The sequence below is a fragment of the Schistocerca nitens genome, chromosome 5 (genome assembly GCF_023898315.1).
Source record: "Schistocerca nitens isolate TAMUIC-IGC-003100 chromosome 5, iqSchNite1.1, whole genome shotgun sequence".
NCBI lineage: Eukaryota > Metazoa > Arthropoda > Insecta > Orthoptera > Acrididae > Schistocerca > Schistocerca nitens.
Genome location: NC_064618.1, coordinates 857,498,783 through 857,523,937, shown reverse-complemented (window position 1 = coordinate 857,523,937; position 25,155 = coordinate 857,498,783).

The following is a 25,155-nucleotide window of genomic DNA, read 5'->3' as shown; positions in this document are numbered from 1 at the left end:
ATCTGAAATCCCTTGTCAATAGCACTCAACACTTCATGTGAATAGAGAGATACTTGTGTTTCACAGGAACGAAGTTTTCTAAATCCATGTTGACCGTGTGTAACGTGAACGTAGTTCTTCTATACACAACTTACCTGTAAAGTAATGTTTTTTCCGGGCGTTTCATACATACATACATGCATACATTAATACTTGTTCCATAGATCATGAATATGACAGTGTCACTTAAATGTAAGTTTTCTTTACACGAAATAATTTTCTTTTTTACTACAGCTGGTACTTCGTACCTAAAAATTCATCTGTTGAGTAGAAGGAGTTGCCATTCAGAAATTGTTTTAATTTGTTTTTAAATGTTGGTTGACTATCTGGCAGACTCTTAATGGTATTTGACAAATGACCAAAGATTTCTGTGCCAGCATAACTCACCCCTTTCTGTGCCAAAGTCAGATTTAACCCAGAATAGTGAAGAGCATCCTTTCTTTTAGTGTTGTAGCTATGCACTTCACTGTTTTTTTGTTTTTGTTTTTTGTTTTGGACTGGGAAGGGTTATTAATAATAAATTTCATAAGTGAATATATGTATTGCGAAGGTACTCTGAATACCCCGAGTGTGATTTAACGAGATTGCGCTTTCATTTAAATATGTGGCCGAAAGAGTTAGCATACAGGAATTGTGAAACGAACCCTGTCGTCCAGGACCGTGTACGACAAAGGGCGCAGATTCACCACGAGATGGGGAAACTCACAGGCGCCTATTGTCTGTTGAGGCCTAGGTGCTGTAGGGTGCGAGTGAGACAGACGAGAACCTACGTCATAAGAAAACCCAGTAGAAGGCGTTCGTGGCCAGGGAGACGTAGCAGTGTTAAATATGGCGGTCCTAAGATCGGTCTTAAAGGGAAACATTTATGGAAACTATTCAGTTCTATAGTAATTCAGAGAATGAAGCCACAGTAGTTTCTCCGTAAATTTTCATGCTGATCCCAATAAAACTTGAATATTGATCATATCTATAATAGTTTAGGATTTACTGTTAAAGTGAAATTAACAAGTTTTGTAACAAAGATCTGAAATCTAATATCTGAATGCTTTGGTCGATCTTAACGACCGACATTTCATATAGAAGCGTGTCATTAAAATGACAAACGTTGTGAATATCAACTCTGTAACTTTGTTTGTTTAAAAGATATGGTAAATTTAAATTATCAGTATTTTCAGTTAAGCATCAGATCATCATTTCCTCCACACAAAACACATTGAACGATGACAGCATGACACCTTATTGAATCATTAGGAAATAGAATATTTGTTGTAAGGTTAGTGCATAATATTTACTTTTGTTCTTTATTTATTTATCTATCTATCCGAAAGCACATGGTTGCAAGGCTACTGGGCGTGGCATTCAAAGTTAAGAAGGAAACTGTATGGTTTTTTGTAAAAGAATTTAACGTTTATTATGTAATGGATATTATTGTTACTTTATTTAGAACGTGGTCAAGCTTTGATTATTAAAACGTAAAATAATGTAGAATAAGCTGTAGCCAATCAGATGGACGGTTTCAGGAAAGGGAACTGCCCTAGTCAGTTTAGTGATGATGTTCGGCGTGCGGGAAAGCGTGGCCGGAGACGGGCATGAGGGACAGTTCGGCTGGAGACACCAAAGTGAACAGTTCGGATTGAGACGCGAAAGCGGACAGTCGGCCTTTAGACAGCTACGAAGTGAAACGAGGTGGAAATTGTTTCTTGCAGGAACCAAATGGAACTTGTTGGATCAATCCATTGCGCAACTTGACAAAATAAAACCCACACACTCACAACCGCACAGAAGTAAAACAATAAAATAAACTTCAAAGGGGTTATTAAGAACATACAATAGTACTTAACCTAGGATACATGTATACACGTTATTCGTAACAATATTTAATATGTCTTCCACCTGCAGAAACTGACTTTACACGGGGGCCACAGAAATAATACTGCACCACAACGCTAGCCTATCAAAAGAAACAGTCACACCCAACTACAGCAAACACTTTAACCACAAACACACCTTAACCACACACACCAAATAGAAATAACACATATGGTCTAGTCATATTAATGTGAAAGTATTTTTTAAGATGTTTTACTACTCATATAATTGTGAAGTCATAGAGTAAAATATGCAAAGCTGAGTAATTGAGAAATGTTGACTGAAAACATCTAAGGCTTATTTGAGATGCAGATACGTGAATTTCGGTGTTTGACAAGAGAACTGTGCAAAATTTAATTTTGAATGGAAATACGTGGAGCTCACACCACACGATGAGAAATACAGACTATTCGGTATTTCAGACAATTCCTCTGCGAGAAAGCAATATGTTTTCAATGAAATTTATAAATACTAATAATAATGGCCCATTCAAGTGGCATCCTGGAGACAGTTTCGCTGGTGGCTCAGAAGCCCGATGCGGGAGCCGACTTGGTGCCCACCAAGCGAGGCCAATTTGAGTTGCTCCAGCAGGAGGGTTAGCCATAAGCTCATGTCTGCACCATCGTGTTGCAGTTAAGTTATTGAGCCATACTTGGTCGTGCATCTTGCCTCCATCTGCAGTCAGTTTCCTCCATTTGCTGCGATCGTCAGCGAGTTGCTCCCACATGTTACTGTCAATATTAAACGCGCGCATACCGCCCTTGACGCAATCCCTAAAGCTTAGTGAAGGTGCTCCACGAGGCCTCTTTGCTCCTGCTATTTCACTGAGCAATGTGCGCCGGATCAGACGGGAGTTGTCCATACGATGCAGATGTCCCAACCAGCGCAGGCGACGTTGCTTGAGCGTGGCAGTCATACTCTGTCGTTTTGCAGTTTTCAGAACCGTATCATTTGTCACATGATCCTTCCATGATATTCCCAAGATGCTCCGTAAGCATCGCAGGTGAAAGGCGTTGAGCTTTCGTTCCTGTTTGGCATTCGACGTCCAAGTCTCAGCTCCATACAGGAGAGTACTCAGCACACATGATTGATACACAAGTATTTTTGTCGACAATGTCAGATGTTTGATGCCCCATGCTCGTGTGCGGAACTTTCCGAAAGTGCTGGCAACCTTTCCTATATTTCATTTATTTCATCATCCAGGGAAACACGGTAGGTGAATATGGATTGGGGCTAAGAAATGAAAGAGGAAGCCGCCTGGTAGCATTTTGCACAGAGCGCAACATAATCATAGCTAACACTTGGTTTAAGAATCATGAAAGAAGGTTGTATACATGGAAGAATCCTGGAGATACTAAGAGGTATCAGATAGATTATATAATGGTAAGACAGAGATTTAGGAACCAGGTTTTAAATTGTAAGACATTTCCAGGGGCAGATGTGGACTCTGACCACAATCTATTGGTTATGACCTGTAGATTAAAAACTGAAGAAACTGCAAAAAGGTGGGAATTTAAGGAGATGGGACCTGGATAAACTGAAAAAACCAGAGGTTGTAGAGAGTTTCAGGGAGAGAATAAGGGAACAATTGACAGGAATGGGGGAAAGAACTACAGTAGAAGAGGAATGGGTAGCTTTGAGGGATGAAGTAGCGAAGGCAGCAGAGGATCAAGTAGGTAAAAAGACGAGGGCTAGTAGAAATCCTTGGGTAACAGAAGAAATATTGAATTTAATTGATGAAAGGAGAAAATATAAAAATGCAGTAAATGAAGCAGGCAAAAAGGAATACAAACGTCTCAAAAATGAGATCGACAGGAAGTGCAAAATGGCTAAGCAGGGATGGCTAGAGGACAAATGTAAGGATGTAGAGGCCTATCTCACTAGGGGTAAGACAGATACTGCCTACAGGAAAATTAAAGAGACCTTTGGAGATAAGAGAACGACTTGTATGAACATCAAGAGCTCAGATGGAAACCCAGTTCTAAGCAAAGAATGGAAAGCAGAAAGGTGGAAGGAGTATATAGAGGATCTATACAAGGGCGATGTACTTGAGGACAATTTGATGGAAATGGAAGAGGATGTAGATGAAGATGAAATGGGAGATATGATACTGCGTGAAGAGTTTGACAGAGCACTGAAAGACCTGAGTCGAAACAAGGCCCCCGGAGTAGACAAATTTCCATTGGAACTACTGACGGCCTTGGGAGAGCCAGTCCTGACAAAACTCTACCATCTGGTGAGCAAGATGTATGAAACAGGCGAAATACCCTCAGACTTTAAGAAGAATATAATAATTCCAATCCCAAAGAAAGCAGGTGTTGACAGATGTGAAAATTACCGAACTATCAGTTTAATAAGTCACAGCTGCAAAATACTAACACGAATTCTTTACAGACGAATGGAAAAACTGGTAGAAGCGGACCTCGGGGAAGATCAGTTTGGATTCCGTAGAAATGTTGGAACACGTGAGGCAATACTAACCTTACGACTTATCTTAGAAGAAAGATTAAGAAAAGGCAAACCTACGTTTCTAGCATTTGTAGACTTAGAGAAAGCTTTTGACAACGTTAACTGGAATACTCTCTTTCAAATTCTGAAGGTGGCAGGGGTAAAATACAGGGAGCGAAAGGCTATTTACAATTTGTACAGAAACCAGATGGCAGTTATAAGAGTCGAGGGACATGAAAGGGAAGCAGTGGTTGGGAAGGGAGTGAGACAGGGTTGTAGCCTCTCCCCGATTTTGTTCAATCTGTATATTTAGCAAACAGTAAAGGAAACAAAAGAATAATTCGGAGTAGGTATTAAAATTCATGGAGAAGAAATAAAAACTTTGAGGTTCGCCGATGACATTGTAATTCTGTCAGAGACAGCAAAGGACTTGGAAGAGCAGTTGAATGGAATGGACAGTGTCTTGAAAGGAGGATATAAGATGAACATCAACAAAAGCAAAACAAGGATAATGGAATGTAGTCTAATTAAGTCGGGTGATGCTGAGGAAATTAGATTAGGAAATGAGACACTTAAAGTAGTAAAGGAGTTTTGCTATTTGGGGAGCAAAATAACTGATGATGGTCGAAGTAGAGAGGATATAAAATGTAGACTGGCAATGGCAAGGAAAGCGTTTCTGAAGAAGAGAAATTTGCTAACATCGAGTATAGATTTAAGTGTCAGGAAGTCATTTCTGAAAGTATTTGTATGGAGTGTAGCCATGTATGGAAGTGAAACATGGACGATAACTAGTTTGGACAAGAAGAGAATAGAAGCTTTCGAAATGTGGTGCTACAGAAGAATACTGAAGATTAGATGGGTAGATCACATAACTAATGAGGAAGTACTGAATAGGATTGGGGAGAAGAGAAGTTTGTGGCACAACTTGACCAGAAGAAGGGATCGGTTTGTAGGACATGTTCTGAGGCATCAAGGGATCACCAATTTAGTATTGGAGGGCAGCGTGGAGGGTAAAAATCGTAGAGGGAGACCAAGAGATGAATACACTAAGCAGATTCAGAAGGATGTAGGTTGCAGTAGGTACTGGGAGATGAAAAAGCTTGCACAGGATAGAGTAGCATGGAGAGCTGCATCAAACCAGTCTCAGGACTGAAGACCACAACAACAACAACATCATCCAGGGGGAGATCTTCTGTCATTATTGAATCAAGATAGCAGAATTTATCGACTACCTTGAACAAGGAGGCTTCAAGTTTGATGACAGGCTGCCACGACAACCGTCTCCTTTACGTTTATAGACATGGAGAAGAGCTTGCATGCAGTAGAGAATTTATCTACAATCTCTTGCAGATCGTCTTGAGTATGCGCTACAAATGCATCATCGTCAACAAATAAAAGGCTGTTTACAAGCAAGTCTTCTCGGAAGCGCTTGGATCTGAGTAGGGAAATGTTATAGAGCTTCCCATCAGCTCTGGTATACAGATGGGCTCCCAGGTTAGTTTCACCAAAAGCTATTTTGAGGAGTGCTGAGAAAAAAATATTGAGCAGAGTGGGAGTCAATACGCAGTCTTGACGAACCCCTCTTTTCACAGCAGACGGGTCAGATGTGATTCCGTCGAAGACTACAGCACCTTTCATATCTCCGTGAAAGGTCTTGATCATCTTTAAGAGCTTTGGAGGACACCCTGTCTTCGAAAGCACTGTATACGGTCCTTCTCTGGTGACTGTGTCGAAAGCCTGTTTTAGGTCGATAAAGGCAATGAACTCAAGGGTTTTCTCTCCTGAATTTGCCGGAGTGTGAAGGTCATATCAATTGTAGATCGTTGGGGACGAAACCCACATTGTTCCTCAGGGTATATGCGCTCGGCAAGCTACTGAAGTCTGCCCAAAGCCACACGGGCAAATGTTTTCCAGGTACACTCAGAAGTGAGACAGATGAAATCGCCGCGATCACCTTGACCTTTGTATAAAGTAACAATATTGGCATCGCGCGTGTCTTGCGGCACAGTACCCTCAACCCAACATTTCGGTAACAGGTTGAAAAGCAGCGGAAAACTGGCTTAAGTTTTACAATTTATGTGGAGGTGTTGTCTTTGCCCGGGCGCTTCCCACATTTGAGCTGTGCAATTGCTCTTCGAAACTCCTCCATAGTAGGCGTGACGTCCAAGTCATGGTAAGGTGTCATTTGAGGAATTTCATCAATTGCGACTAATGTTGATGGGATGCGTGTAGAGGCTGGAGTAACGTTCTACCCAACTGTGCAATTGACGGTTTAGAACTGTGATGACTTTTCCATCAATTTGCTTGATTCGTGCGCTCTACTTTGGAATGGGTCCAATGGTCCGTTTGATGCCCGAGTACACACCACCAATGTCGCCAGCATTGAAACACTCCTGTATGCCAGTGAAAAGTTGGTCCCGTTAGGAATTGATGCTGTTGCGGACAATGCGTTGAACTGCTGCCTTTGCTTTTCTTAGCTCCCTGCGTGTAGAATTGCACGGGTTTTTATGTGGCCTGGCGCAGAGGTTTCAGGACATCTATGTTCTCGATGAGCCATCCTAGGATTTTGCTTCCAGATTACCGAACACATTTCCAGCCGTAACGGTAAGAAGCGATTTTATCTTCTGCCAGTCTTCAGAAATAGGAGCGGCTGGATCACAGGGATCCGCCTCTTTTCGTATCTCTTCACTAAATACTTCTACTGCAGCAGTGTTTCTTGTTTGGCAAAGATTAATTTTTGTTTTGCAAGGTGTTCTGGCAGAGTGAAACTTTTTAGTCACGAAGCGCACTTTTGTCGCTAGTAGCGTATGATCCGTATCACAGTCTGCACTAAGGACAGAAAGTGTATGAAGAAAGTAACGCAGATCATTCCTTTTAGTTAGAATAAGATCTAATTGGTGCCAATGTTTTGAGCGGGGATGCATCCAAGAAACCCTGTGGTTCAGTTTGCCTTTAAAGTAAGCATTGGTGACACATAAGTCGTACTTTGCACAGAATTCAAGCAATCGTAGACCATCTTCATTCACGTTGCCCACTCCGTGTTTGCCTAGGCAGTAAGGCCAAGTGGCAAAATCACTACCAGTACGAGCGTTGAAATCACCTAGGATGCATAGACGGTCCCCGGTGTGCACTACTTGTACCACATCACTGAGTGGTTCATAAAACTGATCGTTGGCATCTGCAACTGAGGTTAAGTGTTGGTGCATATACAGGTATTAGCGCCAGTGCTCCACTATTTGTTGTGAAACGCAAAGTCATAATGTGTTCTGAGACCCCAGTCGGGTTTTCAGTACAACACAGCAAGTCAATGCGGACAGCAAAACCGATTCCGTGCTGTCTGGGGCTAGAAACATCTTTGTACTTCCAATAAAAAGTGTAGTTTTATCCGGCATTGAGCCCTCTTCTGTTAACCTGGTTTCCTGCAGTGCTGTTACAGCGACATTGAGTCTGGCTAGCTCTGAATCGATAGCAGCCGTTTTGCGTGGCTCTTGTGAGCTCCCACGGGTGTCCGGGAAGCCTTGCAGCATAGTGCGGATGTTCCATATACCGGTGCGTAATGAAATTACTTTATTTTTTATTTTTGTAGCAGCAGGTGTGGATATTACGGAGACGACTTCTAGCAGTGTCAGTGTTCCATACACTCAGTGGAACGATCGGCACCAGGACGGGCCAGTACCTACCTGACTGGGGGCTGCCCAGCTCGTAGAGGGCAGTGGCTGGCCAGCGGACCCAAGATGGGCCCCCCCACTGTGAATAGCGACCCCTGGCGCCCGCTCCTACGCTCATTAGAGCGAGCCTATGTCCGGTAACTGCCGCTATCCGAGTTGTTTTCACACAGATGGAGTGTCCTCTCCGTGGATGCTACTGCTCCCGGGACACAGATTTTAGGTGACAGCGAACTTGCCCACTACTCGTGCCACCCTCTCGGCTGCTTCCATCCCACATGATAGCTGCATTTTGGACTGAGTTGCCAGAGTTGGCAGTCATGTGTACACGAGGTGTGCTTGCTTGTACGAATGAATGAACACTGTGTGTGTTTCTATTTTTCCTGATGAAGGCTGTGGCCAAAACCTTTGTGTAAGTTCTTTTAATCGTGCCTGTCTGCAACTTAACATGTCATCTTTATGGTAAGCAGCAATCTAGCTTTTCCTACATTGCTGATATTTTAAGATTTTGTCACTCTATATTTATTCTTGTGTTAAAGACAATCTTCATGTGGAGCAGCGAATGTCCTATCTCCTGGAAATGTAGTTATGTGCATCATTGTTCCTTTCAAATTTCAGTGTATTATTTACAACAGACATCACAAGGGAATAAATATACTGCAGAGCAGTGGTCAAAATGTGTAATAGCAACAGATGTCTACACTATGATCCTGGGTGAATACCATGTATCATCTAAGGACTAGATATTCCACAATATTATTCCATTTGGCATTACTGAATGAAAATATCACAATCATATCAACTTACTGATTTGTTTCTCCCCAAGTTTTGAAATGATTTGAAGTACACATGTGGCTGAACTATGTGTTTATGCGACCAAAATGTGTCCCTTTTTCAATTTAATTTCTCATCATTATGAACGCCAAAAATATCAAAGTTCCCACACTCGTTACTTCTTCGCCATGTGTTACACTTTTAGTTAGTGTAGTTCCCCTACATGTGAAACCTGAAAATGATGTCTTTCTGAAATTGAGAGCCACATTAACATATAGTTCCTGAAGACGTGCAGTGGCCTTTTCAGTGACTGCACAATCTACAGTCTTGCTGGTTGGTTTAGCTAGCTTTGTAATATTATTAAAGATAACACTGAATGAATGAAAGCATGGGTAAGCTATAGTTGTTATATTTCCCAAAGACATGAAGAGCTGCATCAACCCTGTCTTCAGGATGAAAACAATAATGAAAGCAACAGAAAAAAAACAACCAAAGGTTTTGCACAATCACAGAAAATTGCTAGAGGATTATTTTTTGGTTAATTTCAATCACAACTTAGTTTTAAGGTCATATACTACATTCTTTCTAGAAAAGCCTTTATGGCAGCCAAACTCAGCTCTTGTTACAAAACTGCCACAAGTGTTTTTCAATATTTTATTATGATCTACTTTACAAAATATTCTGAGGCTGTTAGGAAGAGGTTAGAAGAGCCTATAATTAGAAGGGACTTGCTTATCTTCACTTTCATCAACTGGTTGTTACTTCTGAATTTGGCAGTATTTTATTTTAATATCTTGACTCACTGACAGATTACAAATGTGATACACAGGGCCAGTAGGCTTTTCTACCAAGTCAGCCAGGAGTGAAAATACGCGACGTGCGGAGTCAGGTTGGCTGCAGGCAATTGCCGCTCGTTTCCAGTTGGACCGTACCTGCGCCTAACGGAAGTGCCGATTCCGGATTTCAGTTTGGAGTTGTCGCTCCCGTATACGGATGGCATACCAGCGCTAACGAAGTCCGTATCTCCGAAGACAAGAGATGGGAAACAGGATAGGATAAGAGGAAAGAAGGGACGTTGTGAGACACACTTTATCTGGCTCCTCTGCAGAGGCCGGTCCGGCTGTGGAGGCCCAGCCGGTAGCTATTCTACTGCCGGCGTGGCCTTCTCCTTCCACCTTCCCTGCTTCGAACCCTCTCGCCCGCACGGACAGTGCTACTCTAATGTGGTGTCTCCTGAGAGACTACGTGCCAACAAAACAAAAATGACTGTGTTTAAAATGTTGGCCCTGAATATTGCTAATCTTTAACTTTATTCTTGCAAACAATCACTGTACGAGAACTATTATTGTAATTAGACAACAAATGGGCATAAAATGTAACGCATCTGACTTTCTGATAAAACTTCTTGAAAATTCACAAGATAGCACTTTACTGAAGTCTTTTACTGATATTAAGCCTCTGAACTGCTACGATATTATTTTCACAAATACACTCTGACAATCATTGTACCTTACAATTGATTTGAAATTTGATATTAGTTAAATTTATTGGCCCACCCGTGCGCGCGGAACGCTCGTTTGCTGTGCAACTTGTTGCTACTAGGAGTAATGGTATGTCTACCAAAAAATGAAATTTCATTTGCTTAGCTTGGCGTGTGCAATGCAAGACGCTATCTTGCCAATTTTCTTAAAAATGCTCCTCAGTGCACAACTCGCGACGTGAAATGCGAGTGTGCAAACAGATTCATGAAAGTAAAAATGAAAATCGGAAACTAACCTTAACTACTCTTAAAAGTGACCAAATATTTCAAGTTTAACTCAGCTTCATTAAGCCATGTCTCGCGTCCGTCGGCCGTCGTAATTTAATATATATATATATATATATATATATATATATATTATTGTTATTATTATTATTTGATTGTTGCCGACTTACGTGGTGGGCCTTAATAAAAATGATATTCCATTTAATTTTGATTTTACGATTAAATGCTTTCCTGAAGTTCTCCTTTTTAACAATATTAATTTCAAATTATTCGTTACGTTAATGAATGTTAGACTCGCTGAATCTTAAAACATGAGCATATAAGTTGTACGATCTAATAAACTTTTCATATTAATTTCCTCGGCTAGTCAGTTCACCTTAAAGCATAAGATCTTTAGTTATTAATTACAATTGCGGCCCACACACGCGCGAGAGTATTTTTCTTACCTCCGTTAACCATTGTATTGTAGTCAGAGTCCTGGCTCTGGGTCTCGGCTATGGTACTGAAAATAAGAATCTTAAAGCTAAGTATTTTCTGCAACGTCGGGCGGCTGTGGAGAAAAATTAATATTATGTTAATAGCGGGCGAGTTTTCCGCTTCCGCTAATTTTTCATAAGTTAATATCGCCACGTAATGGCGTCGTTGGCTGCATCGGCCGCTGCGATTGTTGAGCTGTAAATTACTTGAATGCAGGTTAATTCAAGGAAGGCGGACATGAAATCGGGATCACCTCTTACAAATTAAAAGTGCACAATAATATTAAATCAGTACATTATATGCTTAACTCATACAAATATGCTTACATTTGCCAGCACTCGCAAGATGTCCCTCTATACACATTCAAGACAAAAGAGGAAGTGAAGTCGACTAAAAAAAAAATTAACAAAAGAGCGTATCTTGTCGTCTCTTTAGATCATTTTGTCATAAATTATTTCTTTGCATTTGAAACTTGGACAGAGAGATTATTACTTTACGGCTACACGATAAAAATATATTATTCAATTTATAAATACTGTTTTTTAAGTCTTTTCGTAATATAGCACTGGGGACGCTATACATAACAACAGTACACTTTTCCGTGAAGTTCTCACACCTAGACAAGTTGGCGAAATATTTTTTAATAACTTGTCTGTGTACAATTGCCTTCTTTGACACTTGTTTCAATTATAAGACAAAACCACGTCTTGTATTATAAAATTTCTACAGCAAACTTCAACCCTATGCAATATTCTAACAATAAGAAGCTAAACAATTTCAAATAAAAAACTGGATTACCTTAAAAGTTTGCCTTTGTCATTCTGTCATTAATATAATTTCATTTCGCCAATATTATCCCCCAAAACGTATTATTACAAGATCCTTTTTTTAAATAATGCTGTCTCCACTACAGGTCAGGTCAGTTTCCATCCTTTACAATCCAAAGTATACTGGCACACTGTCCAACACACACTGGTTACTACTCTCTGACTTACTCTGACCAACGTCTCTGGTCTCAAACACAGTCTGACAAAGAACACGATCATATTGATACTGCAGAGTTTGAGAACATTTATCAAATTCACAACTTCATTCACATTCATGGGCAAAACTTCCATAAGTCATGCCAAATAAGACAGCCCTCTTTCAAATATGACCACCGTGTATGATCAACGGATCACAATATATATAAATGACCTAGTAGATAGTGTCGGAAGTTCCATGCGGCTTTTCGCGGATGATGCTTTAGTATACAGGGAAGTTGCAGCATTAGAAAATTGTAGCGAAATGCAGGAAAATCTGCAGCGGATAGGCACTTGGTGAAGGGAGTGGCAACTGACCCTTAGCATAGACAAATGTAAGGTATTGCGAATACATAGAAAGAAGGATCCTTTATTGTATGATTATATGATAGCGGAACAAACACTGGTAGCAGTTACTTCTGCAAAATATCTGGAAGTATGCGTGTGGAACGATTCGAAGTGGAATGATCATAAAATTAATTGTTGGTATGGCGGGTGCCATGTTGAGATTCATTGGGAGAGTCCTTAGAAAATGTAGTCCATCAACAAAGGAGGTGGCTTACAAAACACTCGTTCGACCTATACTTGAGTATTGCTCATCAGTGTGGGATCCATACCAGATCGGATTGACGGAGGAGATAGAGGAGATCCAAAGAAGAGCGGCGCGTTTCGTCACAGGGTTATTTGGTAACCGTGATAGCGTTACGGAGATGTTTAGCAAACTCAAGTGACAGACTCTGCAAGAGAGGCGCTCTGCATCGCGGTGTAGCTTGCTGTCCAGGTTTCGAGAGGGTGCGTTTCTGGATGAGGTATCGAATATATTGCTTCCCCCTACTTGTACCTCCCGAGGAGATCACGAATGTAAAATTAGAGAGATTCGGAGGCTTTCCGGCAGTCGTTCTTCCCGCGAACCATACGCGACTGGAACAGAAAACGGAGGTAATGACAGTGGCACGTAAAGTGCCCTCCGCCACACACCGTTGTGTGGCTTGCGGAGTATAAATGTAGATGTGGATGTAGATGTAGGAGGAGATTAGTGTTTAACGTCACGTCGACAGTGAGGTCATTAGAAACGGAGCACAAAATCAGATTAGGGAAGGATGGCAAGGAAGTCGGCCGTGCCCTTTCAAAGGAACCATGCCGACACATGCCTGAAGCGATTTATGGAAATAATGGAAAACCTAAATCAGGATGGCCGGACGCGGGTTTGAAACCTCGTCCTTCCGAATACGAGCCCAGTGTGCTAACCACTGCGCGATCTCGCTCGGTATGACCGACGTCAACGAGCAGAAAGCACTCACAGATGGCCGGTGGGAGCACCAGCACTAGAGGGTACGTAAAACGTGCTGGGAGGACTCTGAAAGCAGTGCAGCCGTCGTCGCAATGCGGAAGAGTGATTTAGCTGACGTCCCATCGCGCATGAGCACTGGCTTTCGGGCCAAGGGTGGAAGCATTTCAGAAATGGCTAATGCAGACAGTTAGCGTGCCGCCGTGGTTAAAGGATTCCGTGCATGGCAAAATACCGCTATCGAAATCTGGTGCCGAGGCAGCTCTGGTGCACCATGGGCCATAGATGTAGCTCCACGACAGCTGTAGAGATGTGCAAGGGTGAATGGACGTGCAACGTTTGAGCAACTAATTGCCCAGATGAACCAAGGGGCTACCAGCAGTGTCTACTCAACGAGCGTTCAGCGAACGTTGCTGCATACGAGCCTCTGCATCAGTTGCCTCGTTCATGCAGCCATGATGACTGCTTTTCATCAGCGACAAACACTGGAAATGGCACTCCGATACTGCAAATGGACGTCCACTGAGTAGCGACAGGCGACCTTTTAAGATGAATCACGTTTTACGTACTAACCGATAGATGGCTAACACCTTGCAACAATCGTGAGGAGGGTGCTCACCAGAGAAGAGGGCGCTATGGTCTGGGGAATGTTTCCGTGGCATTCCCCGGGCGATCGTCACTCACAAAAGCACAATGGATCAACATAAGCGTGCATCTATCCTTGGGGCCATGTCTGCCCCTACATGCAGTTTGTTTTCTCCTCGTCAAGAAGCCATCTACAGGAGGACAATGCAACGTGTCACACAGCTCGCTGCGGACGTGTGTGGTTCATAGAGCACCAGGATAAATTTACTGAACTCCTATGGCCATCAAACTCCCCGGATCATTTGGGGAACCATTGGGGGCACCTCGACTGAGCTGTCCACACCGTGGGTCCTCAACTGAGAAATTTAGTGCAGCCGGCCAAGGCACTGGAGTTGACATGAGTCCCCACCCAGTCAAGGCTCAGCATGGAGCTGCCTCCTCCATTACACCGACAGCAGCACCCACCTGTGGGACCTGAGTGCCTGAACAGCGCTGGTGCGACCCACTGTGCTGGCGAGAGTGTTGCAAAATTTCAATTTCACGGCACAAGAAAACGCAGGTAAAATCAGAGAGTTGTGAGCTAGCATGGAGTTTAACTCGTCCTTCCTAACTGGCAGTACAAAGAGTTGCACGAATGCCTGGTGCGTGTTCTTTCGAACATGTCTGAAAGAACAGACACTATGCTTTCGTGTAACTGATTCGCCTCAATGAGTAATGGATCCTTCACCTTCAGTGCAGATGCACAGTTACCTCCCACCTCCTGCAGGAATCTCAGAGTACCGAGCGTGGAGGACATGGGTGGCGGCTGCAGATGGGTGGCGCTAGGTGGGAATGGGAGTCGGCAGAGGGGCGAGCCGACATAGTCCGCGCAAGGGCGACAAATATTGAGCATGGGGGGGCGTAACTGTCTAGTAAGCAGGAGCTCACGTTAAATGTAAACATAGGCCTCCGCGGCCGTTGTCACAGTCAATAAAATTCTTCTGGATTTGAGGCCGCGTTGTCATCTGCAATATTCCGACTTTTCAGCGACTGTTGCAAGGCGCCTTCCTCAGGGTGTATTGCTAACACCCTGAGGAAGGCGCCTTGCATCAGTCGCCGCAATTTTACAGATGACAATGGGGCCTCAAACCCACAAGAATTTTATTGACAGGAGCTCACGTGTTCAAATCCCAATCAGGCACACATTCTCACTCGTCATTGCTGGTTCCACATAAAGTGAAGATGTGGCTGAAACCAGCAGTTCTTTCCCTTCCCTTTGCTTTCTAACCCTTGGACTTTTAATTTATGTAGTATAAAAAGTAAAGAAATATTTAAATCTGGTAAGAAGTATGCACTGCATTAAGAAAGGTTTGCCTCGGGAAAGACATGTCACAGATGCGATGGCACAGTTCGGTTACTATTTTAACATACGTCAAACCATCTCTAGCTGTTCTTCTTTTCTTTTCTTCTTGAATTGACCAACTAGGATCATGTATCCCCTTCTTTCCTTCTTGTTGTTTCTTCTTTTTCCTGTACTCCCTCATCTACTCCCAGTGTTGTCATTTCCTTTCTTCTGTCCACATTGTTTCTGATTTATTATTTCTTCTGCATTGGAAGCCTTCTACATTTAGTATTTTATTGTTAAAAATGTTTCTGTATGTATTTCCGATTCTTTGATGTTTCGTTCTAGTTCTCTCCTGATTTCTGTAATCCATGATATTGCCGATTTCTTCTTCCAGAAATACAGCACATCTTTTTTCATATTTATTTGACTTCAGTACAGTAGTCAAGCCATAGTCACAGTAAATTATGGAAAGTTTACATGACTAGTCTCGGTGAAGCTCAGTAATCATTATCAAATGTAACAAGTATGGATGAAGTCTGTTATTAATTATGAGAACCTGAAATATAAGTAACATCTAACCACAACGCCTTTGTCGTAGGAAACAATATTGTGAATTTATCATGTCAAACTTAACCTTGTTATGCAGTAATGATAAAGAACTAACATCACTGCAATTAATCGCAGTGAAATTTTTATCTATGCAGAACATTAAAATCTTAACGTTGTATATGTTGGACTGGGATGTGCGTTGTCCAACTACTTGCATAACGAACCTAATAAGAGAAAATCTTGTCTTATTAGACTTACCAATTCTGTGTTATTCTGAAAAATACATCGCTCAAGTATGAACCGGAACCATTAACTGAAGTATTAGAACAATAGTTGCTTCTTGGACACAGAGCTTTTCAGTGCTATGTTCAAGTTTACAAGCTAAGTATTTTCAACTTTAAGAAGTTCAGATTAAGAGATTTTTGTCTCAGAGCTGACCACTTGGTTTGGAGACAATATATACAGATAATAATATACAGTATTCATGCATGGGTGTTGTTATTTCATCAACTTCATCGAAGTGCTTTCTGATACTTCAGTTAACAGTTCCACCTCTTATTTGAGCGATGTATGTTTCAGAATAACAGTAGAATTGCTAAGACAAGACAATAAGACATGGTTTTCACTTGTCAGGTTCTTTATGCAAGTAGCTGGACAACGCTGATCCTAATCCAACATATACGACAGCATTAAGGTTTTAATATTCTGTATGAATAAAGGTTTCACAGCGATCATTTGCAATTATGTTGCTTCTTTGACATTACTGCATAATGAGGTTTAATTTAACATGATAAATTCACAGTGTTGTGGTTAGATGTTACTAATATTTCAGGTTCTCACAATTAATAGCAGGAATATCTGTTTAGTAGGCCTCTTCTCATTCATTCAGTAGAGGTGTCCAGAATAGGTTAATCTTGTTTCAGCCTCTTCTTCTGATGTTTTCTCTATATTCTTGTGGATCTTCTCATTACTTCTGATTTTCCAGCCATTTTATTATATTTCATTAACTTCAAACATTTATGTACGCCATCACTCGTTGCTTTTCTTCTTGATGTATCAGGCCCTTGTGGCTGTTGCACATTGTCATTCTTCTAAAACACTGACCATAAAAAATATTGTTATGCCTTCCAAACACAAAGTGATAATAGGTGTAGAGTCGGAATTCGCAGTAAACAATGCAAAGCTTCAGCTTTATACGTACATAATCCTTAAACGAAATGACGCGATAAGCTATCAATCGTTTTGCTCTCAACTAATATGTACACAGTCGGAATACACTAACCAGTAATTTGAAACTCATACATCAGATTTAAGGTATTCCTTCTAAGAGATTCTACCAATAATTGCACACACCTTTAACATCCAACACGTTCCTCAGACCGCTCCCCCTCAGACAACTGAAGTGAGTACAAGAAGTGGAAGACCTCGCTTCCAAACTTGTGTTTTTAGAGAAATACTGAATGACACCTACAGATATTCCTTGTCGTTTCACTTATAGACAGTCTGTGAATTACAAATACCATGCACCCTCCCCTGTTTAACTTTATATTCATTTTCGAAGTCATCATTCTTATATACAATAATTATTTCATCATATTTTTAAAAATTAAGTAATTCATCCGTTACAAGACATGTTTCAGGAGGCCTACCAATAACCGTTCCACCCACATACCATAACTTCAGCCAGAGTTTCGGCGGCATTAATCCTTCTGATTTTTAATGTAGGATCTCAGTTTTTCTGTTTGTATGTATGTTAATTTAGCGTCAGATTCCTTTTAAGCTGTTCTATGTCTCGTCTAGAAGATTGTGAGTACTCTTTTAACAAATACATTTCAGTAAATTTTCAGAGAGAGCACTAATTCTTCTTGAGTGACATGAATTTTCATCATCTCTCTGTACATTTTAATACTTTCAATCAAGTATGCCTCGTGGGATATTACCAGCCAACATATAAACTCACATAGTTTTCATACCATGTATCATCACTTCATAGAAGAAAGCTGTCAGTAAAATATAATTTATAGTCGTCACAGTGCAGAGCACATACAGTACCACAGCATGTAATATCAGTGTGCGTGAATTTATTCACCAAACAAAGAAGTGAATCACAGAGATCAGCAACAGAGAACGGCAGGATCTTCTGGTGATCGCTAGATGACGTGTAGGTCGTCGCTTTGGCCAGCTGATCCTTTATGATTGCTGGAGTGGATCTTCTGTGGTTGGCAAGTTGCGTCGCTCATGCGCTCGACATGAAACAGGAGACAAAAACATTTATGAAAGTAATGTTTTCTGTGATCAACACACAAATAAAATTACTTAGATACGTATAAAGTCGCTTTAACACATATTAATTTGTTACAACGCCAGTAATTACTTAGGCAATAAGTCCAACAGTGTGAAAGCTCTGATATCTTGTTACATGCATGTTACATTTCTAAAAACACATGATTGAATGAAAACAGAATAAGTCTACTGGGAGCCTACACAGCGTCTATGTACTGGCATGAAGCAGAGAAAATACATTTGGTCAAAATACTTACGAAAACCAACGTAGTCGATCTACCCAAAAAATCATGATATTAAAAAGTTTCTGCATACAACTTCACGTTATTAGGTGCAACTTTCTAAAGATATCACTCATATCGTAGTGCTCAAAGTCCTAATTTCTAATCATTTAATGCTGTATGATTCAATTCACTTTTAAAAGTTTGTGTGAATTTACAGCATCTCAGATCTTAGAAAGTAAAGTGGAAACAATCTCTCCAAATTTACTATCAATCTTCGAGAAAGTCGTTACTGTACAAGTTACTTAAGCACTAATACTTCCATTCCTCATACAGCCGAAAAAGGAAGCTATATGAACGTCTTGGAGAGAACTGAAATATACACATATTAGGACAAAAATGCAAAAAACCTATTTTAGAACATCCACCAAGTGGTGTTGAAATGAACTCCAAGTCATGGAAAATGATAAACCGTATCAGAACTTGTGTAGCCCCTGTAAAAATCAATCTAATAAACTGGAGCCTATTAGAACCTGATGACAAACAGTGCGACTGTGGAGGGATACAAAACGTGGAACATCTTCTAACATGCCGACATTATCCTGCACGGTGTTCCATAGACGACCTCTGGCTAAGCAAGCGTGGAGATTTTGACTTAGCCCAGTACTGAGCCGAAAACTCGACAGCTTCCGACCGAAAAAGTAAGTAAAGTAAGTAACCTAATGCTAAATTTAAGTAAGGTACTATTGCTTTCAGACCCAAAATGCATTTCATGGATGATTTTTGAAAATAGGAACTTTTAGGGTGTCAAAACCAGTCAGTAATTCATTAAAAAAATGAAAATAACTTTCAGAAATTTGTATAAAGTTGGCAAACACATAATTGTGCGTGTTGGACCTTTACCACAAATTTCGTATAACATATACAGTCTAACTATGTCAAGTTTTCATTCATTTTATTCGTGATGCAAGAGAAAACAGTTGTCATCCTTTGATAAACAAAGGTACACTTCACAGATATCACGTTTTGTTCTTGTACACTTTCTTCGATGCGTTCTTGCAGATTTTGAATCAACAAAACAGACCATTGAACAAATTTGACCAACCTCTTTCTGTTAATGGTGAACATGATAGTTTAATACTTTTTGTTTCAGCTATAACCAAGTGTTTTCTTCTTCTGCTTCATCATGATCGACAGTCCCTGTAAGGCCTTCCACTTCCTGCTGTGATGAGGTATTCTCAAGGCTATCTGGGATGCAAGCACATCACGTCCGTCTCTTGTTACAACTTTATTTGTTTTTGCTGTCATTCCTATACTGAATTCACACCTGACACATCAGTCACGTGTTAATTTACCTTTAGGATCCACTTCTAGTTTTTGTGCATACAATACACATCCGTCTACTGATCAAACACATTAATTGCTTCCTTGCATACAGTTTATGTGCACACTAAGAATTTCTTGATATCCTGTGAACTTGTAGCAATGTTGTCCTGTTTTAGTCATGTAGCTTCTTGGAACAGTTGTTTATTGAAATAATTTAGGAAATAAAATACTGGTTTTGTAACTCTGGCAACATCCTGAAACAGATAAAATGAAACTTTTCTTGAACAATATTCTAGACAAACAAAATATCTGTTTTAATGTAAATAGGGGCTAACAAGGGAAGCTCCCCATCGCACCCCCCTCAGATTTAGTTATAAGTAGGCACAGTGGTTAGGCCTTGAAAAACTGAACACAAATCAATCGAGAAAACAGGAAGACGTTGTGTGGAACTATGAAAAAAATAAGCAAAATATACAAACTGAGTAGTCCATGTGCAAGATAGGCAACATCAAGGAAAACACGACCTCAGGAGCGCCGTGGTCCTCTGATTAGCGTGAGCAGCTGCGGAACAAGAGGTCCTTGGTTCAAGTCTTCCCTCGAGTGAAGAGTTAACTTTAACTTTCTTTGTTTTCGCAAAGTTATAATCTGTCCGTTCGTTCATTAACGTCTCTGCTCACTGTAATAAGTTTAGTGTCTGTGTTTTGCGACCGCACCGCAAAACCGTGCGATTAGTAGACGAAAGGACGTGCCTCTCCAATGGGAACCGAAAACATTTGATCGTAATGTCATAGGTCAACCGATTCCTCCAGAGGAAAACACGTCTGATATATTCTATACGACACTGGTGACGGCATGTGCGTCACATGACAGGAATATGTTGTCGACCTACCTAACCTGTACACTTGGGGAATGGGTAAAAAGATTCTTCTACCTTGCCCAATTTAGGTTTTCTTGTGGATGTGATAATCACTCCCAAAAAAGTGATGAAAACATAAAGAGTTTGTCAGATAAACTGCAACAAATGAATGCAACAGTTTCACAGTCGCACAGTTTTCCCTATGCTCTGTCAAACCATGTGTTCTGAACGTTTTCAAATTTTTCCGTTTCGGTGTAGCGTCCCCATACTACGGCGCAGTTACCTCCCATCGGACGGTCGGACGGACAGATAATAATTGTCTGAAAATAAAAAATTAAAATTTTCACTTGAAGGAAGACTTGATGCAAGGACCTCTCGTTCCGCAGCTGCTCACGCTAACCACGGGACCACGGCGCTCGTAAGCTCAGACTTGCCTTGATGTTGCCTATCTTGCGCATGGTCTCCTCAGTTTGTATATTTTGCTTATTTTTTCATAGTTCCATACAACTTCTTCCTGTTTTCTCGATTGATCTGTGTTCAGTTTTTCAAGGCCTATCCACTGTGCCAACTTATAACTAAATCTGAGGGGGGTGCGATGGGGAGGTTCCCTTGTAAGTAGTAAGATGTACTGCTCTGTCGGACCTTCAGAAAATAACGCCACCTGAGAAAAGTATTCTCTCACCAAAAGTGTCGTCGACTAGATTTTTTACCATTTGCCAGAACAGCTGTAACCAAAACATGTATGTTTTGTTTCTTTAGATGTTGCTTATATTGTTGTTGTTGTTTTATGTTCTCCAGGTTTTTATATTAGTTATCTGATTTTATTTAACTTTTTTCAATCCATTACTATAATTTTTAGGGTCTTAGACAGCTATTGAGAAGGGAATTTGCTAGTTCGAAAATAAACGTGAAATTTCTTATCTTACATTACAGCAAACCGACACAATGAGCCATTTCTAGTAATTAATGGAGAAACTTCTTTAAACAAACAAAAATAGATCTCCAATTTTGTAGCAATTTTTGCAGAATCCTGTAACCTATTTTATTTTTAACAGTGAATAATTGGAATGGAATCTCAGCAAACGATTTTCTCCCAGTTTTAATCTGAGAAATACGAGAATAATTCGCAGCAAGTAGTGTACAGTGTTTCTGTTCCTATCCCCATTCAGAGTAAAGTGGAAAACTTCTGCACCATAATTATCTTTTAATCTGTTAAAAATAGGTTGTATATATTTGTAATATATTTTAAACTTAATGAGTAGTTTCATGTCGTTCATTAAGTAATCAAACAATGTAATTTTCAAGGGCCATTGATAGGTGGGGAAACGAGATTTGGTGTGGGTTTCTGCAACAACGTAAGTGAAGAAATTACAGGTTTATTTTCATATCGAGGATGTATATCTATTGATGTGATTTGTCGTCAGTTTCTTGCTTAACAAACCACTGTTTCAGGAGATTTAAGGTGCAGAAAGGAAATCATTTGCTGAGTTTCAGTACCACCCGTTCCTTATTAAAGATAGACTGAGTTGCAGGATTACTGTGAAAATGCAACAAAAGGAACAATTTCTTTTGACCTAACTTGTTAACCTTCTGTCTTTCCGAAAATGACTATTTTTTGAGTAAAAACGTTTAACAACTCAGATAAAAAATAATTCGTCAATTCTCTCTCAATTTCAAGGTAATGCTGGAAAACCGTGTCTTTTTAATAACGAACAGCTGGGACTGAAGCTTGCCAAAGGATTTTCTTTCTAAACCTCAGTTATATTTGACATATGAAAAACTATAGCCACAAAGTGAACGATCTATCCTTTCCTCTCCCTATATAGAGTGATGAAATAAATCTTCTTACTAAAATATTTTTTAATGCATCACCGATGCTGACTCTGAGGAACAACTGGCAATGTTCTGCAAGTTGTCAGTGTCTTAACAGCTTCAGAGTGACGAAAAAGTTTCATTGGGTTAGCACTACTCTGCGGTAAAAATGCAGTATTGTTCTATTAGAAATTATGTGGTGCCCGTATATCTGTGGATAACAGCGTTACAAAAACATGATGGTGTTTTGTGAATCGCTTGAGACTACTCATTAAGATTAAAATGGATTATAAATATAATCTATCTACAACACATTAAAAGATAATTAAGTTGTAGAAGTCCACCATTTCACAATGAATGGGGATAGGTGCAGAAATATGGTACATTAATTGCTGCGAATTATTTTCATATTTCTAAGATGAAAAACAGATACAAAACCCTTTGGTAAGTTTCCATTTCAGTCGTTCATTACTGAAAATATGGCGGGTTACAGGATTCCGCCAAATCTGCAACAGAACTGGTGGTTTACTTTTGTCTGAATTGTTAACCATTTCTCGATTGAAGAAGCTTCATCAGTTATGAGGAATGGCTACATTTCTACTGTTGACAGGCTTAATTGTGCTTTTTTTGTCAAAACGCAGTATAAATTGCACAAACTCACCTCGCAATAGCTACTGGAATAGGATCCTGAAACAGAGTTTCTTATTAAGCAAGCAATAGGCGATCAGGGTGGTCAGTTCCTTACGGGAAACCTCACTGTGTCGGTTTGCTGTAATATAAGGCCGCTATCCGGTCGGCCGCTCTTTCAAACACACGCTCCGCCAGTTGCGCCGCCGCGTTTCCCTCAGCCGCCACCGCAACACAAGGGCGCTGCCTGCCACGAATGATTCCCCTCTCTGGAACTCCAGCGGCCGGTGTAGTTATGTTCAGACAGTCATGCACTGAGACTTTTTTGTGTTTGCCAGTTGAATAATATTTACAGACTGTCACAGTGGCCACTGCTCGTGAACTGCTGAGTAGTTATTGTATTGAAGACTGACTGATTTGTAAGTCTCCGGTATCTGCGTATGTTTGAGCATTCAAAGCTACTGTTAGCTACTGACGCTCCAACTAGAACAACAAAGTTATGCGTTATTTTTACTATCTGATATTAGATAGAGAATAACCACACAGTGTGCAAAGGAAGTTACGAGGCGTGTTTTATAAGTAAGTACCGTTTTGAAATTTAAAAAAATGACGTGCTAAGATATCTCAATAATTTTATTTTTACATGGAAGCGTGTAGCTTAGCCTACTTTTCTACATAATTTCCGTTAATACTGACGCACTTGTCATATCCTTGTACCAGTTTTTGAATATCCTCATCATAGAAGTCTGCCGCCTGTCTTGTTAACCACTGCATCACCACTGCTTTGACTTCGTCATCGTCTTGAAGACGCTGACCGCCCAGGTGTTTCTTCTAGTGAAGCAACAGATGGTAGTCACTGGGCGGATGATCGGGGCTGTACGGAGGATGATCTAGAGTTTCCCATCGAAAAGATGTGATGAGGTCTTTGGTCTGATTCGCCACATGCGGACGGGCAGTGTCCTGCAGCAAAACTTCCATGGACTGTTGCATTGATTCTGGTGTGACGTAGGCCACCCATGTTTCATCGCCCGTAACAATTTGGCTTAAGAAATCATCACCGTCGTTGTGGTACTGCTCAAGGAAAGTCAATGCACTGTCTAAACCTTTCGTTTTGTGCACATACGTCAACATTTTCGGTACCTAACGTGCGCACAATTTTCGGTAGTTCAAGTGCTCGGTCACAATGCTATACAAAACACTACGAGAACATTAGGAAAGTCATCCCGCAAGGAGGAAATCGTAAAGCGTCTATTTTCTCTCACCTTATTGTCCACTACCTGCACCAAGCTTTCATTAACGACCGAAGGACGCCCACTCCGTTGTTAATCATGCACATTTGTGCGGCCATCTTATAACAGCCCGTACTTCACAGTCGGCGGGACTCACGATTATCGGAGGCATCTTAAACACTCAGTACACAACGTAAACAAGGGAGAATCACACTGTAATGGCGTCAGTGCGTAGATTAAGGTACAGGCTTTCATGTAAAAATAAAACTATCGAAATATCTTAGCACGTCTTTTTTTTTAATTTCAAAACGGTGCTTACTTAAAAAACACGAGTCGTATACACTATTCATGGATTAAGTGCCCAACTTCTTATTCCTTTTGTGCTTAAAACTCGACGAGCTACTCCACTGTCAAAACAAAACCAACGATAGCAATAAAGTAATGAAACCATTGCTCTATACGATAACGCAGACAGGCTGGCGGTGAAAAACCGATGGCTGCCTCTGTCTTACCTACGACCCCGTATGTCAGCTATCGAAGACTGGGAATCCACTTGGCAGTGCAGCTCGGCCCGCCAAGGGGGAAAAAAATGCAATGACGCGCTCGTGTGCATCGATCGAAAGTAATTCGTTTATGTGCCGTGCAGTATTTGAGAGTACGCTGGACCTGCCCATTATTTTTTTAACTGTGTCTAATAATCTGTGTGTCGACAGTTTTGTATCCCGCCCCGTGGGTCTTCTCCTGTAATTTAGAGGGTAGGCCGAATGTAGGAAGCTAGGAGGAGCAGATGAGGTAGAATTCTCGGTACTGCAAGTAAAGTAAAAGTGGTTTTACTATATCTCAACACAACATTAAACTTGAATACATAACTTTATGCTGAGGAGCACATAGGTGCGAAGCCAGATGTATCAAAGCTAACAGAAGTTACACTGACGAGATCTGTAGTGGCTCGCCCACTATGAAACTGAAACAATGTTGGTTGGTCGTCTGCTCGCG